The sequence below is a fragment of the Leucoraja erinacea genome, chromosome 1, assembly GCF_028641065.1.
Source record: "Leucoraja erinacea ecotype New England chromosome 1, Leri_hhj_1, whole genome shotgun sequence".
NCBI classification, from domain to species: domain Eukaryota; kingdom Metazoa; phylum Chordata; class Chondrichthyes; order Rajiformes; family Rajidae; genus Leucoraja; species Leucoraja erinaceus.
In genome coordinates this window covers 144,325,898-144,348,061 of record NC_073377.1, presented here as the reverse complement: position 1 = coordinate 144,348,061, position 22,164 = coordinate 144,325,898, and positions in this window count along the sequence as shown.

Genomic DNA, 22,164 nt, shown 5'->3' with positions numbered 1-22,164 from the left:
GTGAGTAGAGTGGGGGGATGAGAGAGAGGGGGAGGAGTAAGGGGGGAGAGAGGGGTGAGGGAGAGGGAGGGGGAGGGGGAGAGAGTGGGGAGGGGGGGAGGGGAGGGGAAGGGGAAGGGAGAGAGAGGTGGATGGGGAGGGGAGGAGAGGAGAGAGGGGGGAGGGTGAAGGGGAGACGGGGATAGGGGAAAAGGGGGGTGGTAGAGGAAGAGGGGGAGAGAGGGTGGGTGATGGTGGTAGAGAGAGGTGGGAGGGGGGAAGGGGGGAGAGGGGGGAGGGGAGGTGAGAGAGATTGGAGGGGGAGAGAGAGGTGAGGGAGGGAGAGAGAGGACGGGGAGAGAGAGAAGGGGGAGAGAGAGAGAAAGTGGGAGAGAGAAGGGGGAGAGAGAGAAGGGGAAAGAGATGAGAGAGAAGGGGGAAAGAGAGGGGGAGAGAGAGAAGAGGGAAAGAGAGAAGGGGGAGTGTGGGAAAGGCAGGGGTGGAATGGATGGAGGGAGGGGGAGTGAATAGAGGGGGAGGGGGGATAGGGTGAGTGAGGAGAGGGTAGGGGGAGTGTTGGAGGGGAGAGAAGAGGAGGGGGATAGTTGGAGGGGGGGAGAGAAGAGAGAGGGAGAGGGGGGGGGGGGGGGAGGTGGGGGGGGAGGGTGGAGACGGGGGAGGAGAGGGAGGGTGGAGAGGGGTAGATAGGAGGAGGGTAAGGACAACTTGCTCTATTTGATCTTATTTGATTGTGCACTCCAGGCCACATGATGGTTCCAATCTCCTACACCTGTCCCATTGTGATATCATATGTAAATGAAATCCATTGTGATTGTAAATCTGTGAGATGGCACTGTGACTCAGGCAGCAGCTTGACTTTAATTTTGTTTGGTGTTTTTTTACTAAAAAGCGGGGACATTTTTTCTAACCAAATTTTCTAATTTTCAAAACAAAATGTGGAGGGAAATCTCTACAGGAATATGTAAAAATTTCTCCGTTGCGGCAAAGGGCGGAGGAGTAAATCGACAAACGCCTTAAATGAATTTTTGCGAAATGGAATCTGTTACAAACCAACAAACCAACAAGAGTTTTAATAGTTACTAGACCAAGTGCAGACCCGCTGGGTCTGTTCTCCCAACACATTTATTATATTGTTTACAGTGTACTATGTTTACATATTCTGTGGTACTGCTGCAAGTAAGAATTTAATTGTTCTATCTGGGACATATGACAATAAAACACTCTTGACTATTTCTTATTTTAGAGCTACTATGATTGGCAAGACAATTTAGACTATTGACAAGTTTATTTAACCTGGATATATGAAATAATAATAGCCCTGGTATCTTGTTTTTCAAGAAAGAGAAGCTGGATGGTAATTTTTACATTTACGGGGATGATTTCAAAATAATTGTAAACAATACATAATGAAAACTTGAGAAACTAAATCATTTTAGTTTTGGGCAGGTTTTTTTCTCATAGGTAATTAAACCTGGTAGAACTTCCTTTTGATTTTAGTTATAAAACTCCATACTAATTGTCATATTTCCCCCAAACTACAATTGTCCTTATGGCTAGTATATATCTGTAATAAAAACAGTTAGGAGAAATGAATGTCACTCCCGTAGAACTCAAATTACTGAGTAACACGCTGAAGGAGGGTCTGAGACATCGCTTATCCTTGTCCTCCAAAGATGTGCCTGATCCGCTGAGTTACTCCAGCACTTTGTGTTCTACATCTCTTAATATATCTCTGAGGAACCTTTGAAAATGTTTTTGCTGGTAAATTCATTTTGCAGGTGATTAAGTTATTTGAGAAATTTTGTGTGAAGATTTACATAAAAGTAGGCATGAAGACATACAATCTTTTAATATGTGTAGGAAGGAACTGCAGATGCTTGTCTGCTTGGGCAGCTTACAACACAATGGTATGAATTATGATTTCTCCAACATCAAGTAACCCTTGCTTTCCCACTCTCTCCGTCCCTCTCCCCATCCCAATTCTCCGACTACTTCTACTCTCCCTCATTAAATATTAATGATGTCTTGTTGTCACCTTCCTCAGCTAACAATGAACCATTCGACATCTCCTTATCTGAATTTGCCTTGATCTGTTGTTTTCACGCCTTACCCTTCCACATCTCGTTTCCCTCTCCCCTGACTCTCAGCCTTAAGAAGGGTCTCGACCCGATATGTCACCCATACCTTCTATCCAGAGATGCTGCCTGGTCCACTGAGTTACTCCAACATTTTGTGTTTGTCTACTCTTTTAATATATTGCATTACAGAAAAAGCACAGTAAAGCATATTAAATCGAAACAATTGAAGCAATTTATCTTTGGAATGTAGTTATAAATGGCAGATTCATGCCTGCATTATATATTTTCAATTATTTTGTTATCTTTTTTATTTCATGTTCTTCTCACAACAGATTAAACTGACGATATATGGGGTTTTTTCCAAACAAAACAATGGACTCGAATTTTTCAAAACTGAGGAAACACATGGTGCTTTATAAAAGCTAAATCTGTCTAGTTATGGACGTTTTGGAATTCTCAATAAGAAATCAATAGGACAGATTCTATTTGTTGCCACTGTGTTTCTTCCAACAGTGATACAGTTAAGTAGACTTGATCAGATTTGCTCCTTCTATCCAAGAATCTAACCTCTCTCACATGGAAAAGATCTGAGTAGTGTTCTGACAACGTTACGGCTTAGCAGGAACATGAGAAATGTCAACGATCGAACCTAATCTCAAGGTAGACACCAAATGCTGGAGCAACTCAGCGGTACAGGCAGCACCTCTGGAGAGAAAGAATGGATGACGTTTCGGGTCACGGCCCTTCTTCAGACTGATGTCGAGGAGTCGACGGTACAGAGTTAAAATTAAGTCAGAGACTGTAAGACCAGTGGGAGAACTGGGAAGGGGGAGGAAATGGAGAGGGAGGGAAAGCAAGGGCTACTTGAAGTTTGAGAAGTCAATGTTCATACTGCCAGGGGGGGTTGGGAGATTGCAACCTTCACGTGGTCCACCCTGTTTCGACTAATGCAATCGACCCGACGTGCACAAACAAAAAGATCAAATAGAACAAGTTGACCTACAACTTTAGGCTGTGCACGCCATATGCAAGAAGAAGAATTATCGCTGGGATGTAAGCTGCTCAAGCGAAATATGAATGCTGTTCCTCCAATTTGCGCTGGGCCACACTCTGACCTCAACACTGATTCCAAGGATGTACAAGCTGTTAGAAATGTTTACACCTTTTAACATCATTATAGCACTCAAATGAATACTTGTTACCACAATAATCTGCCTTCCATTTTCCTACTGATTTTGTCACTTTAATGAGTGTGTGGCTATCTCTCTGGGTGTTTTAGATTCCTTGAAATGCTTCGTAGCCACTAAAAAAGGAGTGGACTGAGCACTGGGAATTTAACTGACTTTGTGTCAGAGGCTCTGTGACCTCCAGCAAATATTATAAATATTAACAACCAAAGTATTCATTTGTATTACACGTATAAAAATAATAAAACATCCCTCGGTACTTAAGAGGCTAACAATATCTGTTGGACTGATATTAGGTTATTTCTTGCAATGTACAGTGAAGGTGAAAAAAAGAGCAAATCAGGGAAAAACGGTAGACTAAAAGTTATATCTCATTCAGGGAACTCCCGAGCTATTTAAAGGTCTTCCAGTTGCCAAACACTTTAACTCACCTTTCCATTCTCATACTGACCTTTCTGTCCTGGGCCTCCTCCATTGTCAGAGTGTGGCCAAATGCAAATTGGAGGAACAGCATCACATGTTTTGCTTGAGCAGCTTTCAACCCAGCAGTGTGAATATGATTTATTTAACTTCAAGTAGCCCTTGCATCCCCTCTCTCTCCATCCCTCCCCCACCCTAGTCATCATACTAGTTTCACTGTAATCCTGTTGAGCTTCACTGTCTGTATCACTTGTTATCACCTCCCCCACAGCCAACAATGGACCATTATGGGCTCTACTTTTCCTTGATCAATTTAACATTTACTTTTTTGCATATCTTTCATTCATTTGTTATATATCTATTGACATCACTGTCTATATCTCTCGTTTCCCTTTCCCCTGATTCTCAGTCTGAAGAAGGGTCTCGACCCAAAACGTCACCCATTCCTTCTCTCCAAAGATGCTGCCTGTCCTGCTGAGTTACTCCAGCTTTTTGTGACATCTAAAGATTTATGCTTATGAACTTCACACCTGGCTGATGTGGCTACAAAATGAATTGATATCAAAGTTGTACAAATATTTTACTTGTTTGTTCCAGAACTCACAGATCTTCACTAATCTGCTGTAGGATTTATCTACCACTGAGACACCAATGTTGAACTTTCTAATAACATAAATTTAGCATAAAATAACATAAAATTTCTAATGACATAAAATTCAAGCAAGGTAAACAACCAAGTTTGGGCTATTTGTCTTTGAGGAAAGGAATGTCAAGGCTTGTAACTGCCAATATTAGATATAATAGATTATATAGATGCAATTTTGATTTTGATAACTTTGATAGAATTTATAGATATTATATATAAAATGAAGAACTCCAAATCAACTATGAAAAAGCTTTAGTATCAATTTATCGAATTATCATAACAGTGTGGCGTCAGCTGATTGTCAGACCTCTTGCGGTTGTACCCTTGTCAGTGGTTACGAGGGCTGTCACTTGCAGATATACCGCCGGCACCAGCGCCAGTTCAGGTCGGATGCTGTCACTGCAACCTCCAGTTTTCCAGCACAGCTTCCCATGCTGCACCATACAGCACCATGGACACTGGACAATTTGAACTTTCCTACCACTTTGGACTTGTTTGCTCAATAGTTTGTTTTGTTTCTTTTCACTATTTTCTACACTGTAATTTAGCAATTAATTTTTTTTTTTTTTTCTTTGTTTGCATTGTTGCCAACGTTTCCCAGCCGTTGCTGGGTGCCTTATTTCTCAGGACACATTCCCCTGCTGGTCGATGAGATGCGACTGTGTCTCGCCAAACCTGCGGCTTTTGCATTTGTCTCCTCGCACCCCTCGGCATACGGCCGGGATGGCCCACAGCCGGAGCGTCGACTGTGCCTGCGGGCCTCACCGTCCTGATGCATGGCCGGGTGCCTCCGACCCACAGCAGGAGCCGCCTTCGACCATGCTTGCACACCTTCTTGTAGAAGGTAGGCGCGTTCTATTCGTTCCTCCGTTCTGGGGGGGGGGGGGGGGGGGGTCCTGTGGCGTCGGCTGATAGTCAGACCACTTGCAGTCGTACCCTCGTCAGTGGGTATGAGGGCTGTCACGTGACGTCATGAGGTTAAGGGGAGTGTCCTGCTATATAAGCATATCTCACCTTGAGATCAACCCAGTCGACAGGTATCTGAGCTCGAGACAACACCCTTACTCAGCTGCAGCAGCAATGACAATAAGATAGAGGATCAAACGTGTATGTATTTCGAACCTATTATCTCACCAAATAAAGCAACTGTTTATTCACCACGTTTGGTGCCACTACAACAGCTACTTAACACTAGATCTAGGAGCAGTTTTGGTCACCCATTATGGAAAACATGGCATTTAGCCATCAAGAGTATAGAAAAGTTTTATGAGGATGTTGCCAGGAATCAAGGGCACCATGCCTTTGTTACCTTTGAGTCTGAGCAACAAAGAGATTCCCGGAAGATTCCCAAAATCTCTGCCACCTCCAACAGGATCCCACCACTAGCCACATTTTCCCACCTCCACGCTTTTCCGCCTTCAGCTGAGACAATTCTCTCCGTAATTCCCTGGTTAACTCAGCCCTTCCCACCCAAACCACCCCCTCCCCAGGTACCTTCCCCTGCAACCATAGAAGATGCAACATCTGTCGCCATACCTCCTCTCACGACTCTGTCCAGGGACACCGACAGTCCTTTCAGGTTAGGCAGATGTTCAATTGCACCTCCTCCAACCTCATCCACTGTCTCCATTGTTCAAGATATGGGCTCTTATACATCGGCGAGACCAAGCGTAGACTGGGCGATTGTTTCGCGGAATACGTTCGCTCAGCCCACGTGAACATATCCGATCTTCCAGTTGCCGGATACTTTAATTCTCCTTCCGATTCCCACACAGACCTTTCTGTCCTAGGTCCCCTCCATTGTCAGAGTGAGGCTAAACACAAATTGGAGGAACAGCATCGCATATTTTGCTTGGGAAGCTTACAGCCCAGTGGTATGAATATATGAGTTCTCTCACTTCAGGTAGCATGGCATTCTCTCGCTCTCTCTTTCTCTCCCTCTACCCAAGTCTCACTGGCTTCCCATTTTCACCCAACAAACAGCCAACAATTGCCTGTTTCCTTTATCATTGTTACTTTTTTACATATCTTTCATTCATTGTTCTTTATCTCTCCACATCATCGTCTACATCCCTCGTTTACCTTATCCCTAACCAGTCTGAAGAAGGGTCTTGACACGAAACGTCACCCATTCCTTCTATCTAGAGATACTGCCTCTCCCGATGTTACACCAGCATTTTGTGTCAATCTTTGGTGTAAATCAGCATCTGAGGTTCCTTCCCAAGGACTGAAGAGAAATACTTTTTCATAAAGAAAACGGGAAGAGAAGAAAAGTCTAACAATCATCTGCTTTAAATTAAAAAAGGCAATTAAAATGGCTAGAATAATGGACTCAATTGTAATATTTGTCTCTCAAATGTAGCAATGGAAGGAATATTGTGAGATATTGTTGCATTGCTGCACATGCCTTTGATGAAGATGAACAGAGATCTTTCATAATTAATGTGGTGGGAGTCTCTGCATAAAGTTAAATGGGAAAAGCACAAATGCTGGAAGAACTCCAGCGGGTCATGCAGCATCTGTGGAGGGAATGGACAGGTAATGTTTTGGGTGAGAACCCTTCTTCAGACTGACGAAGGACCAAATCAGTCTGAAGAAGCGTCGCAACTCAAAACATTGTCCATTTCTTCCACACATGCTGCCTGGAACGCTGAGTTCCTCCAGCACTTCATATTTTTTTGTGCCTGTCTTTGTTCATTCTAATTCATTAACAACAAACCACCAAATGAAAATATTTGAGTGAAATGGCCAACATTATTCTGAGCTCTGTCGTGGGCAAGATGTTTTCTTGTGCCTGTACATCACCGTATTTGTGCTTATGACTTGACTCGACTTGACATGAAATATCAGTGGATTCAACAACCAATGTACTCTTTGTCAGATAGATCACAACCTATTCCTCAATAAAAAATATTAGAATGTAATTGTGCATTGAAGTCCCATCCCAATACAATGGAAAACAAAACAAGCACTGCTCAAAACTAATGACTGGCAAGGAATATTCAATTTCCACAAAGATCTTTTGTATGATGCTTGCATGTTATTAACTGGATGGCTTTCTGATGGGAGCGAGCCTGTAGTGCCAATTAGAATTAGCAAATTGACACAGGAAATACTAGATTAGGGGGGTTGAACAAGTTGTATGGGAATCATACATCCATGGAGAGAATTCCTGGGATGAACTCCACTAAGATTGTAGGCACAAAGTGCTGGAGTAATTTAGCGGGACAGGCAGCATCTCGTGAGAGAAGGAATAGGTGACGTTTTGGGTTCGAGACCCTCTTTAAGAATACCTTCTCTCCAGAGATGCTGCCTGTCCCGTTGAGTTACTCCAGCATTTTGTGTCGACCTTTGATTTAAACCAGCATCTGCAGTTCTTTCCCTCATATTTCGTCCACGAAGATTATACTGGGCTGACAGTCCAGCAGAATGGATAAATAAGTGCAGGCAAGGATCTTAGTTAGGGGAGATGTGGACACCTCAGGTGGAACACAAGACAAGAATCTAGTTGACAGGAATTGATCTTTAGTCACTGATGCTGCTTAAGGGAGAATATAAAATTGTACTTAAAAAAAAATTACATTTGTGACTGAAAAATTAACTGAAAAATAGTCCCGACCCGAAAGGTCACCTATCCGTTTTCTCCAGAGATGCTGCATGACCCGCTGAGTTACTCCAGCATTTTGTGTCTATCTTTAGTATAAACTAGCATCTGCAATTACCTTTCATCACATCAAAAAATGTAAACAAGTTTAACCAGGCAGATAGTGTAGATAAAGCAAGGACTCTGCAGAAGGACTTGGACAGGTTGAGAGAATGAGCTGAGAAGTGGTAGATGGAATATAGTGTGGGAAAGTGTGGTGTCATGCATTTGGCAGTAGGAATAAAGGCATAGACTATTTTCTAAATGGGGAGAGACTCCAGAAATCGGAAGTGCAAAGGAACCTGGGAGTGCTGGTGCAGGATTCCCAAAATGTTGAATTGTTAGTAAAGAAAGCGAATGCAATGCTAGCACTTATTTCGAGAGGGCTAGAGTACAAAAACAGGGTGTAACGTAATGCTGAAGCTTTACAAGGCATTGGTCAGACTGCATTTGGAGTGTTGTGAGCAGTTTTGGACCCCATATCTGAGGTAGGATGTGCTGCCGCTGGAGAGGGTCCAGAGGAGGTTTATGAGAATGATCCAAGGAATGATTGGGTTAACATGTTAGCAGGCAGATGAGATTAGTTTAACTTGGCATCAAGTTTGCCATGGCCATCGTGGAGTGAAGGGCCTGTTGCTGTATTGTCTTCTATGTTGTAAATACCATCGATGTTCTAAATGCTGAGTGCTTACAACATTTTCTCCTTTGTTTTACATACAGAGTTCTTGCATCTGCAGAGTTGCTTTGATCTCCAGCATCTGGTCTGTTTCCAGTTGCTCAGCATGTTCTACTTCATCTTATTGATCCTTCTCACTGGCCTTAATTCTGTTCAACATTCAGCACTTTCCTGGTTTCACCACACAACATGACAAGGCCTTGCCTGAATGATCCAGACACATTGCTTTCTGCTTTCATTGTCTCTACCACAACAGCTTACCAATTGTAGACAATTATTTGAAGTGATGGGTAGTTTTGGCTGCACAATCACTAAGACCTGGAATTCCCTCGTAACACCTCTCCAACATTTGTTATCTAACCATCTCTTTATAATTGACCCGGTATGGCCAATCCTTTGGGCACATATTCTAAGATATCTTGGATAGGTGGCATTTTGGGTCGGGACCCTGCTTCAGAGTCCCGGCCTCACAGGTGATGTTTCAGGTCCCATCTCGTAACATCACCTATCCATGTTCTTAAGAGATGGTGATTGACCCTTTGAATTACTCCAGTACATTTTGTCCTTTTTTTATAAACTAGCATCTGCTGTTCCTTGTTTCTAAGATATCCTGACATGAATCAACATTAAAATGTGTTTGCCTTCCTATGAAACCCCATTTTGAAACCCGTAGCGAATCCCACAATGTTGAAGGTGCAGTCAAAATCTTCCAAGAAGGAGCTTCAGGAATGAGGATGACTTGTTTCCAATCCAGTTCTAAGATGACATTTGAGTCCAACATGGGAACTGTAGACTCTTCTCCAGATGTGGTAGGAAGTGTTTCATGGGGTGGGTTAATGTATGGTGAGGTTTTACACTCCTGCTGCTTGCATAAGACTTGTGGCGATGCATGGACTAGATGTTCTCAATATATTCCTTAATGTTTCTTCTTCACTTTGAGCAGTCCTGGACTGGAGATTCCCAGAAGTTGGAGGAGATGATCTGCTTTTGAGAAAACTTTCAGCAAATCCTCGAAAACTTTTCTCTGAGCACCTGGTAATCCCCACCTATGACAGAGTATCTGTGTTCGGAGTCTAATGCCAGGCCAACTGAAGACAAGGTCAGCCCAGCAGTGCTGACTCAAAGTAATGAAGGTCTCAGTACTGGCAATGTTGGCCAGGAAAAGGACACTGATATTGGTTCACTTATCCTTCCAGTGGACTTTGTGGCGACATTGTTGGTGGCATCTTTCAAATACCTTGTCATACCGATTGTAGTAAATCCTAATCCTAAAAGTGATCTAAATACAGTTTGATTGCAATGTACAAAAACTGATTACTTTTTAGACCGTAGGAACAGAATGAGGCCATTCAGCTCTTCGAGTCTACTCTGTCATTCAATCATGGCTAATTTATTTTTCACGAAACTCATTTTTCCGCCTTCTCCCAGTAGCCTTTGACGCCCTAACTGACCAAGAACCTATCAATCTCCGCTTTAAAAATTCCCAATGTATTGGGCTCCACTCCACTCAGGCAATGAATTCCACAGATTCACTGCACTATGACTAAAGAAATGACTCCTCATCTCCATTCTAAAGACACATCCTTTTATTTTGAGGCTGAGCCCTCTGGTCCTTGGCTCTCCCATGATTGGAAACAATCTTTCCACATCAACTCTATTTTGGTCTTTCATTATCTAGTAGGTTTCAATGAGAACCCCTCCTCACCCTTCTGTACTCTAGAGAGTATAGGCTCAGAGCCATCAAATGCTCCTCATACATTAACCCAATCATATATTTAGATTTTTAATTGTAAAAATACAATTTGGTTATTAACATTAATTAATTCACAAAAGGTTAACTGAAAGATTTTAATATATTATTGTATTCAAACTTCTCCAGACTGGGATGTGCTGCCAATAATTTATTACCAAGTTCAGATAGAATTCCACTCAGAGTTGAACAATGATTTCCCGTTGATCAGGAAGTTAACTCCATGTATTTTTCAGATGCGATGATCCTGAGGGAGGAGATAAATGGATCAAGATAATTTACCATTTCCAATTACAAGGACATTATTATCAAAGGTGGGGATGGTAATAGCTTCAAGGAACCAAGCCTGAGGGTCAGACCTCTGACAGATTGGCTTCATGTGAGATATTTCCACAACAAACACCTTACAATTAAACTGGGTCTCGACCCGAAACGTCACCCATTCCTTCTCTCCAGAGATCAAACTGTACTATCCAACCCCCTTCTGTCGTGGGGTAGACTGACTCCCCCTTCTCAATCTTTTCACTCGTCACTCTAATTTAATGTTTCATGTATTTTGTGTTTTTATGACTGTTGGCAGATCAATTTCCCTCCTGGGATAAATAGAGTTCTATCGTATCGTATTGTATTCTGCCTGTCCCGCTGAGTTACTCCAGCTTTTTGTGTCGATCTTCAAATTAAACTTGCAGTCATCGTTTGAATCTCTGTGGCACTTTCACTACTAATCTGAAAGGATTCAAGCGTTTTGGCTAAAGCTGCTTTAATTGAGTCCGGGCATCTTGGTTGCCATCGGGCATTTTGGTCAACAATGGGGCATCTTGGTCGGCTTGGATGAGTTGGTTCAAATGGCCCGGTTTCCATACGTTATGGCCTACGAAATGAAGCTTCCCACTCAGAAGATTCCAAATTCACAACATCCTATATCCTCCCCACATTAATGGCCTTCGAGAGATAAAAAGAGACTATGGAATTTAAGGTTAATGGCTTTACAAGTGCAAGGTCAACTCAGCCATATCTCAACGAGCTGAGATAGCTTATACATACAAACTCTCAGCAAACAGACCATGACGGCTCCTGGACCAGCAGTAGTGGCTATTTGTCTGAAAGATGCATTACTTATCTTAATTCTTTGAACCAGCATGTGTCTGCTGTTATTGGCAACGGTGGTGTGCAGACCTTAATATTTCTAAGTGATGATCATACATTTAAACAGAACAATGAATTAGCAGTTAGCTGTACTTTCTCATTTGATATCCATTTTTTTTTCTTGCACAAAATAAACATCCCCAGTATTTACTGCAGGTCTGAGCTTTCTTAATAGAAGCAAAGCTCCAGAGGGAAGTGGAAACAGCTGCTGCACATAAATCTAAATAATCACATTTGCTGACTGCCTTAGAGGTCGTTAAGAACTGTCTCCTGAATTATGATGAGTGAAGTCAGATAAATCAGACCTTCACCTACTTTCAATTGTGGGAATACTCAAGTGTGCTACACTACCAAACCTGAAGAGGTGGCGTCGGGAGACAGAAGTCATTTGTTTTCAATCACACTGTTAGAATCGAAGAATATATTTGTATAAACACTGTTATGAAATATTATTAGGCACAGGTGAGGTGGCGGATGACTGGAGGATGGTTAATGTTATGTCTAGGTTTTGCAACAAAAAGAAAAGGGAACTACAGATTAGTAAACCTGAGGGCGGCACGGTGGCACAGCGGTAGAGTTGCTGCCTATAGGGGCTATCCCACTGCGGTGACTTAATCCGCGAGTTCTGGTGAGTTTGCCCTCGACTCATACTCGCCGCATGGTCAACACGAGGTCCTAGGAGGTCTTTGTAACTCTCCTTCATGCTTGAGGGTAGTCCCCGCGTACTTGAGGCCTCAGCGAGGTCACGGCGTATTTTTCAACATGTTGAATAATGCCCGCAAGTAAAAAAAGGTTGCCATGGAAACAAAATCGATATTTTACTCGTAGGTTTAGTCGAAGTAGGTCGTAGTAGGTCGGCATGTTAGTCGTTGGTAATCGAGGGTAGTCGAAGGTAGTCGAAGGTAGTCGAAGGTAGTCGAAGGTAGTCTTAGATAGTCTTCAACAAAGTCGAAGGAGTTGAAAGAGATCGAAGGAGGTCTGCTTCACTCTCCATTATTCGCTATCCAATTTACCATAAGCTAGTCGAATCTAGTCAAAGCTAGTCTTCAACATAGTCGAAGGAGGTCGAAGGAGGTCTTCTGCATAGTCGAAGGAGGTCTTCAACATGACACTTTTTTTAAACTGTCCTAAACCCCTCTAAACTCGCCAATTAGGTTGCTGCAGTGGGACAGGCCCTTTACAGCGCCAGAGACTCAGGTTTGATCCTGACCTAAGGTGCTTGTCTGTACGGAGTTTGTACGTTCTCCCCGTGACCTGCACGTATTATCTCTGAGATCTTCGTAAGTGCCCCTTTGGCAAGACCAATTTAAAGTGGTCAAGTAATTTACCAATCAACATATTTTTGGGGATTTGGATGGAAATTGGAGCACTTTACAGAAACCTATGTGGCCACAATGAGAACATGAAAACTCCACGTAGACATCACCTGAAGTTTTATTGAACTCTCCTGCAAATGTGAATAACAGCAATTTCTGTCACATGCGATTCTCCTTTATATTCTGGGTCTGCTTTCACTTATATATTCATTGGAAATGTTTCATTATTTAAAGAACATTATTTTCCCTGCAATATATTGCAGTTAAAAAGTCAAGTCAAGCCAAGTCAAGAGAGTTTATTGTCAGTAGAATGGAGAAACTCAACGGGTGCAGCAGCATCTATGGAGCTAAGGAAATAGGCAACGTTTTGGGCCGAAACCCTTCTTCAGACTTCAGACTTAATTGTTATGTGCCCCAGATAGGATAATGAAATTCCTGCTTGCTGCAGCACAACAGAATATTGTAAGCATAAAAAATACAGAACAGTTCAGTGTGTCTATATAGCATAGACCATGTATATACAGATATAAATAAACAAATAAAGTGCAATGGGCTGTTATAGTTCAGAGTCTGTTTGTTGGCGAGTTTAATAGCCTGATGGCTGTGTGGAAGAAGCTGCTCCTGAACCTGGATGTACTTGATTTCAGACTCCAGTACCTTGTACCTGATGGTAGCGGAGAGTTGAGTGCGGGCCAGGATGATGTGGGTCTTTGATGATGTTGGCAGCCTTTTTGAGGCAGCGACTGCGACAGATCCCATCGATGGTGGGGAGGTCAGAGCCAATGATGGACTGGGCAGTGGTCACAACTTTCTGCATTCTTTTCCACTCCTGGAAGCTCACGTTGCCGAACCAAGCCACGATGCAACCAGTCAGCATGCTCTCTACTGTGCACCTGTAGAAATTCGTCAGAGTCCTCTTTGACATACCGTCTCTCCGTAATCTTCTCTGGAAGTAGAGGTGCTGATGTGCTTTCATTATAGTTGCATCAGTGTTCTGGGACCAGGAAAGATCTTCGGAAATATGCATGCGCAGGAATTTGAAGTTCTTGACCCTCTCCACCATCATCCCATTGCAAACATGAGGCATTCTAAGCAATAGAAGTTAAAAGGAGGATTTATTAGAGCAGTTTTTTTTCCAGAGGTGCAGCCTGGAAACAGGACCTTCGGCACACTGTCAATGTCAACCGTTGTCCACCCATTCACACTAGGTCTGTGATAACCCATTTTCTCATCCCTTCCTTAAACACACTAGCGGCAGTTTATGGAGATCTTTGAGATGTGGAAGGAAACTGGAGCACCCGGAGGAAACCCACGTGGTCATGGGGAGAATGTGTAAACTTCACGCAGAGAACACCCGAGGTCAGGATCGAACCCGATCTCTCGCACTGTGAGATAGCAGCTCTGCCAGCTGTGCCTCTGTGTTGCTGTTGTAAGTAATGAAGATTAAAACAATGACTGCAAGTACTGGAAATCTGAAATAGAATCAGAAAATATTAGAACCACCCTGTGTAACATCTGTGCAAAAAGAAAAAGGGCTAATGGGCCTGCCCCCTCAGGCGATTTTTCAGGCGACTGCCGGTGACTGTCAAGTTGCCGGCAGTCGCCTGAAAAACGGGCGACTGTCAGAGAGGAACACACGCACACATCATAGAAACATAAACATAGAAAATAGGTGCAGGAGTAGGCCATTCAGCCCTTCGAGCCCGCACTGCCATTCGATATGATCATGGCTGATCATCCAACTCAGTATCCCGTACCTGCCTTCTCTCCATACCCCCTGATCCCTTTAGCCACAAGGGCCACATCTAACTCCCTCTTAAATATAGCCAATGAACTGGCCTCAACTACCTTCTGTGGCAGAGAATTCCACAGATTCACCACTCTGTGTAAAAATGATTTTCTCATCTTGGTCCTAAAAGAATTCCCTCTTATCCTTAAACTGTGACCTCTAGTTCTGAACTTCCCCAACATCGGGAATAATCTTCCTGCCTGCCTGTCCAACGCCTTAAGAATTTTGTAAGTTTCTATAAGATCCCCCCTCAATCTTCTAAATTCTAGCGTGTACAAGCCAAGTCTATCCAGTCTTTCTTCATATGAAAGTCCTGACATCCCTCGAATCAGTCTGGTGAATCTTCTCTGTACTCCCTCAATAGCAAGAATGTCTTTCCTCAGATTATGAGACCAAAACTGTATGCAATACTCCAGGTGTGTTCTCACCAAGACCCTGTACAACTGCAGTAGAACCTCCCTGCTCTTATACTCAAATCCTTTTGCTATGAATGCTAACATACCATTTGCTTTCTGCACTGCCTGCTGCACCTGCATTCCTCCCACATGACTGGTGTACCATGTCACCCAGGTCTCATTGCATCTCCCCTTTTCCTAATCGGCCACCATTCAGATATTAGTCTACTTTCCTGTTTTTGCCACCAAAGTGGATAACCTCACATTTATCCACATTATACTGCATCTGCCACGCATTTGCCCACTCACCCAACCTATCCAAGTCACCTTACAGCCTCCTAGCATCCTCCTTACAGCTAACACTGCCCCCCAGCTTCGTGTCATCCGCAAACTTGGAGATGTTGCATTCAATTCCCTCATCCAGATCATTAATATATTTTGTATATAGCTGGGGTCCCAGCACTGAGCCTTGCGGTACCCCACTAGTCACTGCCTGCCATTCTGAAAAGGACCCATTTACTCCGACTCTTTGATTCCTGTCTGCCAGCCAGTTCTCTATCCACATCAATACTGAACCCCCAATACCGTGTGGTTTAAGTTTGCATACTAATCTCTTATGTGGGACCTTGTCGAAAGCCTTCTGAAAGTCCAGATATAACACATCCACTGGTTCTCCTTTATCCACTCTAGTAGTTACATCCTCAAAAAATTCTATAGGGTTCGTCAGACATGATTTACCTTTCATAAATCCATGCTGACTTTGTCCAATGAACTCTCCACTTTCCAAATGTGCTGCTATCCCATCTTTAATAACTGACTCCAGAATTTTCCCCACCACCGATGTTAGACTAAGTGGTCTGTAATTCCCTGTTTTCTCTCTCCCTCTCTGTTTAAAAAGTGGGGTTACATTAGCTACCCTGCAGTCCTCAGGAACTACTCCAGAATCTAAGGAGTTTTGAAAAATTATCACTAATGCATCCACTATTTCTGCGGTTACTTCCTTAAGTACTCTGGGATGTAACTTATCTGGCCCTGGGGATATATCGGCCTTTAATCCATTCAATTTACCTGACGCCACTTCCCGGCTAACCTGGATTTCATTCAGTTCCTCCAACTCATTTAACTGCTGGTCCCTTGCTATTTCCGGCAGATTATTTATGTCTTAGTGAAGACAGAACCAAAGTAGTTATTCAATTGGTCTGCTATGTCCTTGTTCCCCATGATCAATTCGCCTGTTTCTGACTGCAAGGGACCTACATTTATTTTAACTAATCTTTTCCTCTTCACATATCTATAAAAACTTTTGCAGTCAGTTTTTATGTTCCCTGCCAGTTTTCTTTCATAATCTATTTTCCCTTTCCTAATTAAGCCTTTTGTCTTCCTCAGCGGGACTCTGAATTTCTCCCAGTCCTCTGGTAGGCTGCTTTTTCTGGCTAATTTGTATGCTTCATCTTTTGTTTTGATACTATCCCTGATTTCCCTTGTTATCCACGGATGCACTACCTTCCCTGATTTATTATTTTGCCAAACTGGGATGAACAATTGGTGTAGTTCATCCATGCAGTCTTTAAATGCCTTCCATTGCATATCCACCGTCAACCCTTTAAGAATCATTTGCCAGTCTATCTTGGCCAATTCACGTCTCATACCCTCAAAGTCACCTTTCTTTAAGTTCAGGACCATTGTTTCTGAATTAACAATGTCACTCTCCATCCTAATGAAGAACTCAACCATATTATGGTCACTCTTGCCCAAGAGGCCACGCACAACAAAACTGTTAAATAACCCTTCCTCATGACTCAATACCCAGTCTAGAATAGCCTGCTCTCTCGTTGGTTCCTCTACATGTTGGTTTAGAAAACTATCCCGCATACATTCCAAGAAATCCTCTTCCTCAGCACCCCTTCCAATTTGATTCACCCAATCTATATGTAGATTGAAGTCACCCATTATAATTGTTTTACCTTTGTTGCACGCATTTCTAATTTCCTGTTTGATGTCATCCTCAACTCCACTACTACTGTTAGGTGGCCTATACACAACTCCCACTAGCTTTTCTGCCCCTTAGTGTTTCGCAGCTCTACCCATATCGATTCCACATCCTCTAAGCTAATGTCCTTCCTTTCTATTGCGTTAATCTCCTCTCTTACCATCAACGCTACCCCGCCTCCTTTTCCTTTCTGCCTATCCCTCCTGAATATTGAATATCCCTGGATGTTCAGCTCCCAGCCTTGGTCACCCTGGAGCCATGTCTCCGTGATCCCAACTATATCATAATCATTCATAACTATCTGCACATTCAATTCATCCACCTTATTACGAATGCTCCTTGCATTAAGATACAACGCCTTCAGGCTTGTTTTTACAACACTCTTGCACCTTATACATTGCTTCCTTCACTAGCCCGTTATGCAAGCGGGAGACAGGGCAAGCGGGGGGAGCGCTGTCTGAGTGAAATACATACGGTGCAAAGCCAATGTGATACAGACACACACCTCGATGAATAGGAAGGTTGGCGCTGTATTTAAGAAGTTAAAAAAGCACAGTGTACGATAAGTCCTTTAAAAGAGGGGGGTAGAGGGGGAGGGAGGGGGGGGGAGGGGGAGGGGGGGAGAAGGGGGTGGGGGAGAAGTAGTGGGGACAACTTTTAAGAAGCCAGAGATACACGGCAGTGAAGTTCTGCGGACAATAACATTACTGGTCGGTTATCCTTGGTTCTGAAAACTACTGCTTACGTTTTTCTTCCCCAATGAGCCAATGAAATTCACCGGTCAGCACCAGTACAACCTACAAGAACCTTCGACCTCCTGGCGACCCACCTACGGCACGAGAATTCTCGCTATTCTCCATTGCGGCTTCATTCTAGTCACCGCTAATTTTTCAACATGTTGAATAATTCACGGCGACCATAATGTGGCCGCGACTCCTTCCCAGAATGCGGGAACTTCTCACAACATGAAGGCGACTCACCGGCAAACACCTGCAAACATGTGGCGACCGTGTGGTGACCGCATAGTCTCCTGGAGTTGCATAAAAAGTCGCCTAAGTGGGACAGGCCCATAATGTTTAAGGTTGAAAGTTCTTTGTAATAACATTATTACAGTTCCAAAAAAGAGACGTTGGCCTGAAATGTTAACTCTATTTCTCTTTTCGCAGATGCTGCATGACCTGTTGAGTGCTTCCTGCATTTTCTGATTTGATTTTAAAACAATGCAAGGTTGATATGCAGAGAACGGTAGCATATTTTGAATTGACAATAATAAACACATTCAATTAGCACACAAAACTTGGAATAAAGTTTATTTTTTAATTTAAGGCATGACTCACAGGGACTAATCCTTTCACAAAGTGCGTGCTTCTTTTTCTTGCATATGGCATGCACAGCCTAAAGTTGTAGGACACCTTGTTCTATTTGATCCTATTTGATTGTTAATGCCGAGTTGATTGTATTCGTCGAAACAGGGCGGACCATGTGAAGGTTGCAATCTCCCACCCCAAGTACTTGTGCTATAATACCAGGGTAAGTGTTCAACTAAGAAAACCAAGCCCAAGGCCAAGGTACCAATTTAAACTACCAATACACACTTGCTATCTGACAATGACTAACCTCAAATTCAGTAATAAGCTATCTACATGTTAACAAACACACAAGCTAAATGTTTAAACAAGACAACCAATCCCAATGCTATAATCTAAAATGCCTTCACACAGTTAAACTATGGGACAACAAAAATGAGGCGTGCATGTTCAGCTGCAAATTGACAACACTATGGCAGTGGTGTATATTAATCACATGGGTGGAATCAAGTTGGTATCCTGTGATGAACTGGCTAATCAAATTTGGACCTGGTGTATTGATTAAGAAATTTGGCTTTCAGCTATTTATTTACCAGGTAAATTCAATGTTGTAGCAGACGCCAGGTCACGGAAGTTCCAGGGCAACACAGAATGGATGTTGAACCAGGAGGTGTTCAATCATATAGTAGTTACATATTGAATGCCAAATATCGATTTGTTTGCATCTAGGCTTAACCACCAGCTGCCTAAATATGTTTCATGGGAACCAGACCTGGGCGCAGTTGCAGTTGATGCTTTCTCGCTACCTTGGGGTAGGATGTTTTTATATGTTTTCCCACCATCCTGCCTCATAGGTCAGTGTCTGCAAAACATCAAGCAGAATACCGCATCAGGGGTGCTGGTAATACCTAATTTGGCCGACTCAAGCATGGTTCCCTTTGATGTTACAATTAGCAATCAAACCTCCTTTGGTGATTCCCAAGTGAAGGAATCTACTGGTGCAACCGGTAACAGGGGAAAGTCATCCGTTATGTGACCGTATTTATTTGTTAATTTGCAGGTTTTAAGAAGGCCATACCTGGGGCGAGGACTGTCTGGGCGAACTGCGGACATGCTCACTGCAGCCTGGAAAAACAGTACTCAAAAGCGGTATATTACTTATGTAAAAAAATGGGAGCAATATTGTGTACAAAATAATATTGATTATTGTACTGCAAGTATTGATGATGTTTAAGAGTTCCTGTCGACACTATATTATCATATGGTAGTTCTCATGTTACTGATCTTACTATGTTACTTCACATATTTTGTTATCTGTGATTTCATAACGCTGCTTTGAAGATTGATGCACATGCGCACAGGCGGGACTTCTTCACGTAATCACCAATGTAACTCCTCATAAAATAAAGGTCAAACATCAAACTGGTAAGTTCTTGTTTAATCTTACTATTATACATTTCTTTTCTGCCCTCAACTGACATTGTTTCTTCTCCACCAAATCCACCTACTGCCTTCTCCCAATTCTGTTAGTCCTTGTCTCCTCCCCTTCCTCAGCTCCCCTGCTGTCTCCTCCCACCCTCCAGCCTTCCGGCTACTCCTCCTTTTCCCTTTCTTGTCCCCACCCACCCCCACCCCTGATCAGTCTGAAGAAGGGTTTCGGCCCGAAACGTTGCCTATTTCCTTCGCTCCATAGATGCTGCTGCACCCGCTGAGTTTCTCCAGCTTTTCTGTGTAACCACCTACTGCCTTGCTCTGATACCTTTGACATCTGCTTTACGGCCTGACGCAAACTCTGCCAGCAAATTCCAACGTGGTTGATTGGACTATAACCCACTTCTACAAGGTGCACATTTGCTTTCCATCCTCGCTGTTCAACATCTGCTGCCAAATCTGCACATCTCAGCTTTTTGATTTCACAAGCCTCATCCACTGAGTTCTCCCAAGGCACCGTCAGTTCTATAAAAGACACTATCTGCTGACTAACTAACCATAACAAAAGAGAATGGGGTTGGGAGCGCTTTTCACAATTTGCAAGAAACCTGACACCAACTTTCAAAAAACCACACATGGGCAATTAAGTGCAGACAGAAAGAAAATGGTCTCCAAGAGGAAATGACGAAGTGCTGGAGGAACTCAGTGGCTCATGCAGCATCTGACTATGAGCCCAGCAGTTTGTGTTTTGCATAAAATTTTCATCATTTGCAACTCTTTGTGTTCCTCCAAGAGGAGTTCATTCCAATGGCCACCTGACTCCAATTAAGAACATAGAACTGCATGAAGTTGCAATACCTACCACAAGGCTGGGTGCAGATGAAACACCACTGATGATGATCTAGAGCAGGGGTGGGAAACCTTTTCACGTTGGAATGCCGCATCAAGTTAGCCGTAATCTAATAAGGCCGCATCCAAGAAACTTCAATCAGATATACTTCAAAATGTACATTATTTTGTTAAAATAGCCATCATGACTTACTAATGTTTTAATTGTGGCCGTCAGTGGGGGAGGATTATTTTGTTTAATCGTCTTTTACTCTTTGGTAATTTAAATACGTTCATTTTAAGATTAACATTAAAATAATAAAAGACAAACAAAAACATATAATAAAAATAAAAGGATTTGTTCTACAAAATTTGGATTCATTCAAAAGGCTGCACTTAATGGCCTTAATGCCGCAAGTTCCCTACCCCTAATCTAGAGGGCAATCCCCAGCGTTTGCCTGGAGGCTGATTCAGTAGAAACTTTTAAAAGGATATTAGATAGATGAAAGGGTGAAAATAGCAGGGGAGTGGATAAAGAGCTGTGAATAAGGTTAATTAAATGGTTCAATCAATGTATGGACAAAAAAAGCCGCATAGTCTTTGCTTGGGTTGTAAAGCTCATGAAGTGCAACGTTTTACATGGTAAACGTTGAGATAAAGACCTGCGGATGCCAAGGTGAGGAACGATTGGGTGGGGGTAAGTCAGGGACGTGGGAATGGCAAGGATGGAGAGAGAGATTGTCAGGGGAGGGGACTTCAGAGTAGGCTGAGGAAATTACTGTTCTCAATCTTGCTTGTGTACCTGCCTACACATGTCCACAATGTTGCCCACTTTATCCACTGGGGAATCTCCATTTTCCACAATGGTGGAAGATCGTGGAGGAAATAGCTTTGTGCTTGACCGTGCTGAAGGGAGGAATGTGCACACATTCTCACTGTCCGAGCACGATGTGAGCAGGGCTCTGACATGGGTGAACACGAGGAAAGCTGCAGGCCCCGATGGCATCTCGGGACGAGTACTTAAGTCCTGTGCTACGCAGCTAGCCCCGGTGCTCAACCTCTCAAATATTCAACCTCTCCCTGGACAAGTCCGTGATCCCCGCTGCTTCAAAAAATCCATCATTGTACCGGTACCAAAAAATGCCTCCCCAGCCTGTCTGAATGACTACCGTCCGGTGGCCCTCACCTCGGTAGTCATGAAATGCTTTGAGAGGCTGGTGAATAAACACATCTGCACCTTCCTCCCTCGCAACATGGACCCGTTGCAATTGGCATACCTTCCGAACAGATCCACGGACGATGCGGTCTCCCAGGTTTTGCACACCGCTCTCTCTCATCTTGACAGCCAGAAGGAGGGGCTACGTGAGGATGCTGTTCATAGACTTCAGTTCAGCCTTCAACACGATAGCCCCCACCAGACTGGCCGATAAGCTAATGGAATTAGGGCTCAACACCCCCCTTGTGTGCCTGGGCCCTGGACTTTCTCACCGCCAGGCCCCAGGTAGTCAAGATGGGAGGGAATACATCGAAGTCCCTCACCCTGAGCACAGGATCGCCCCAGG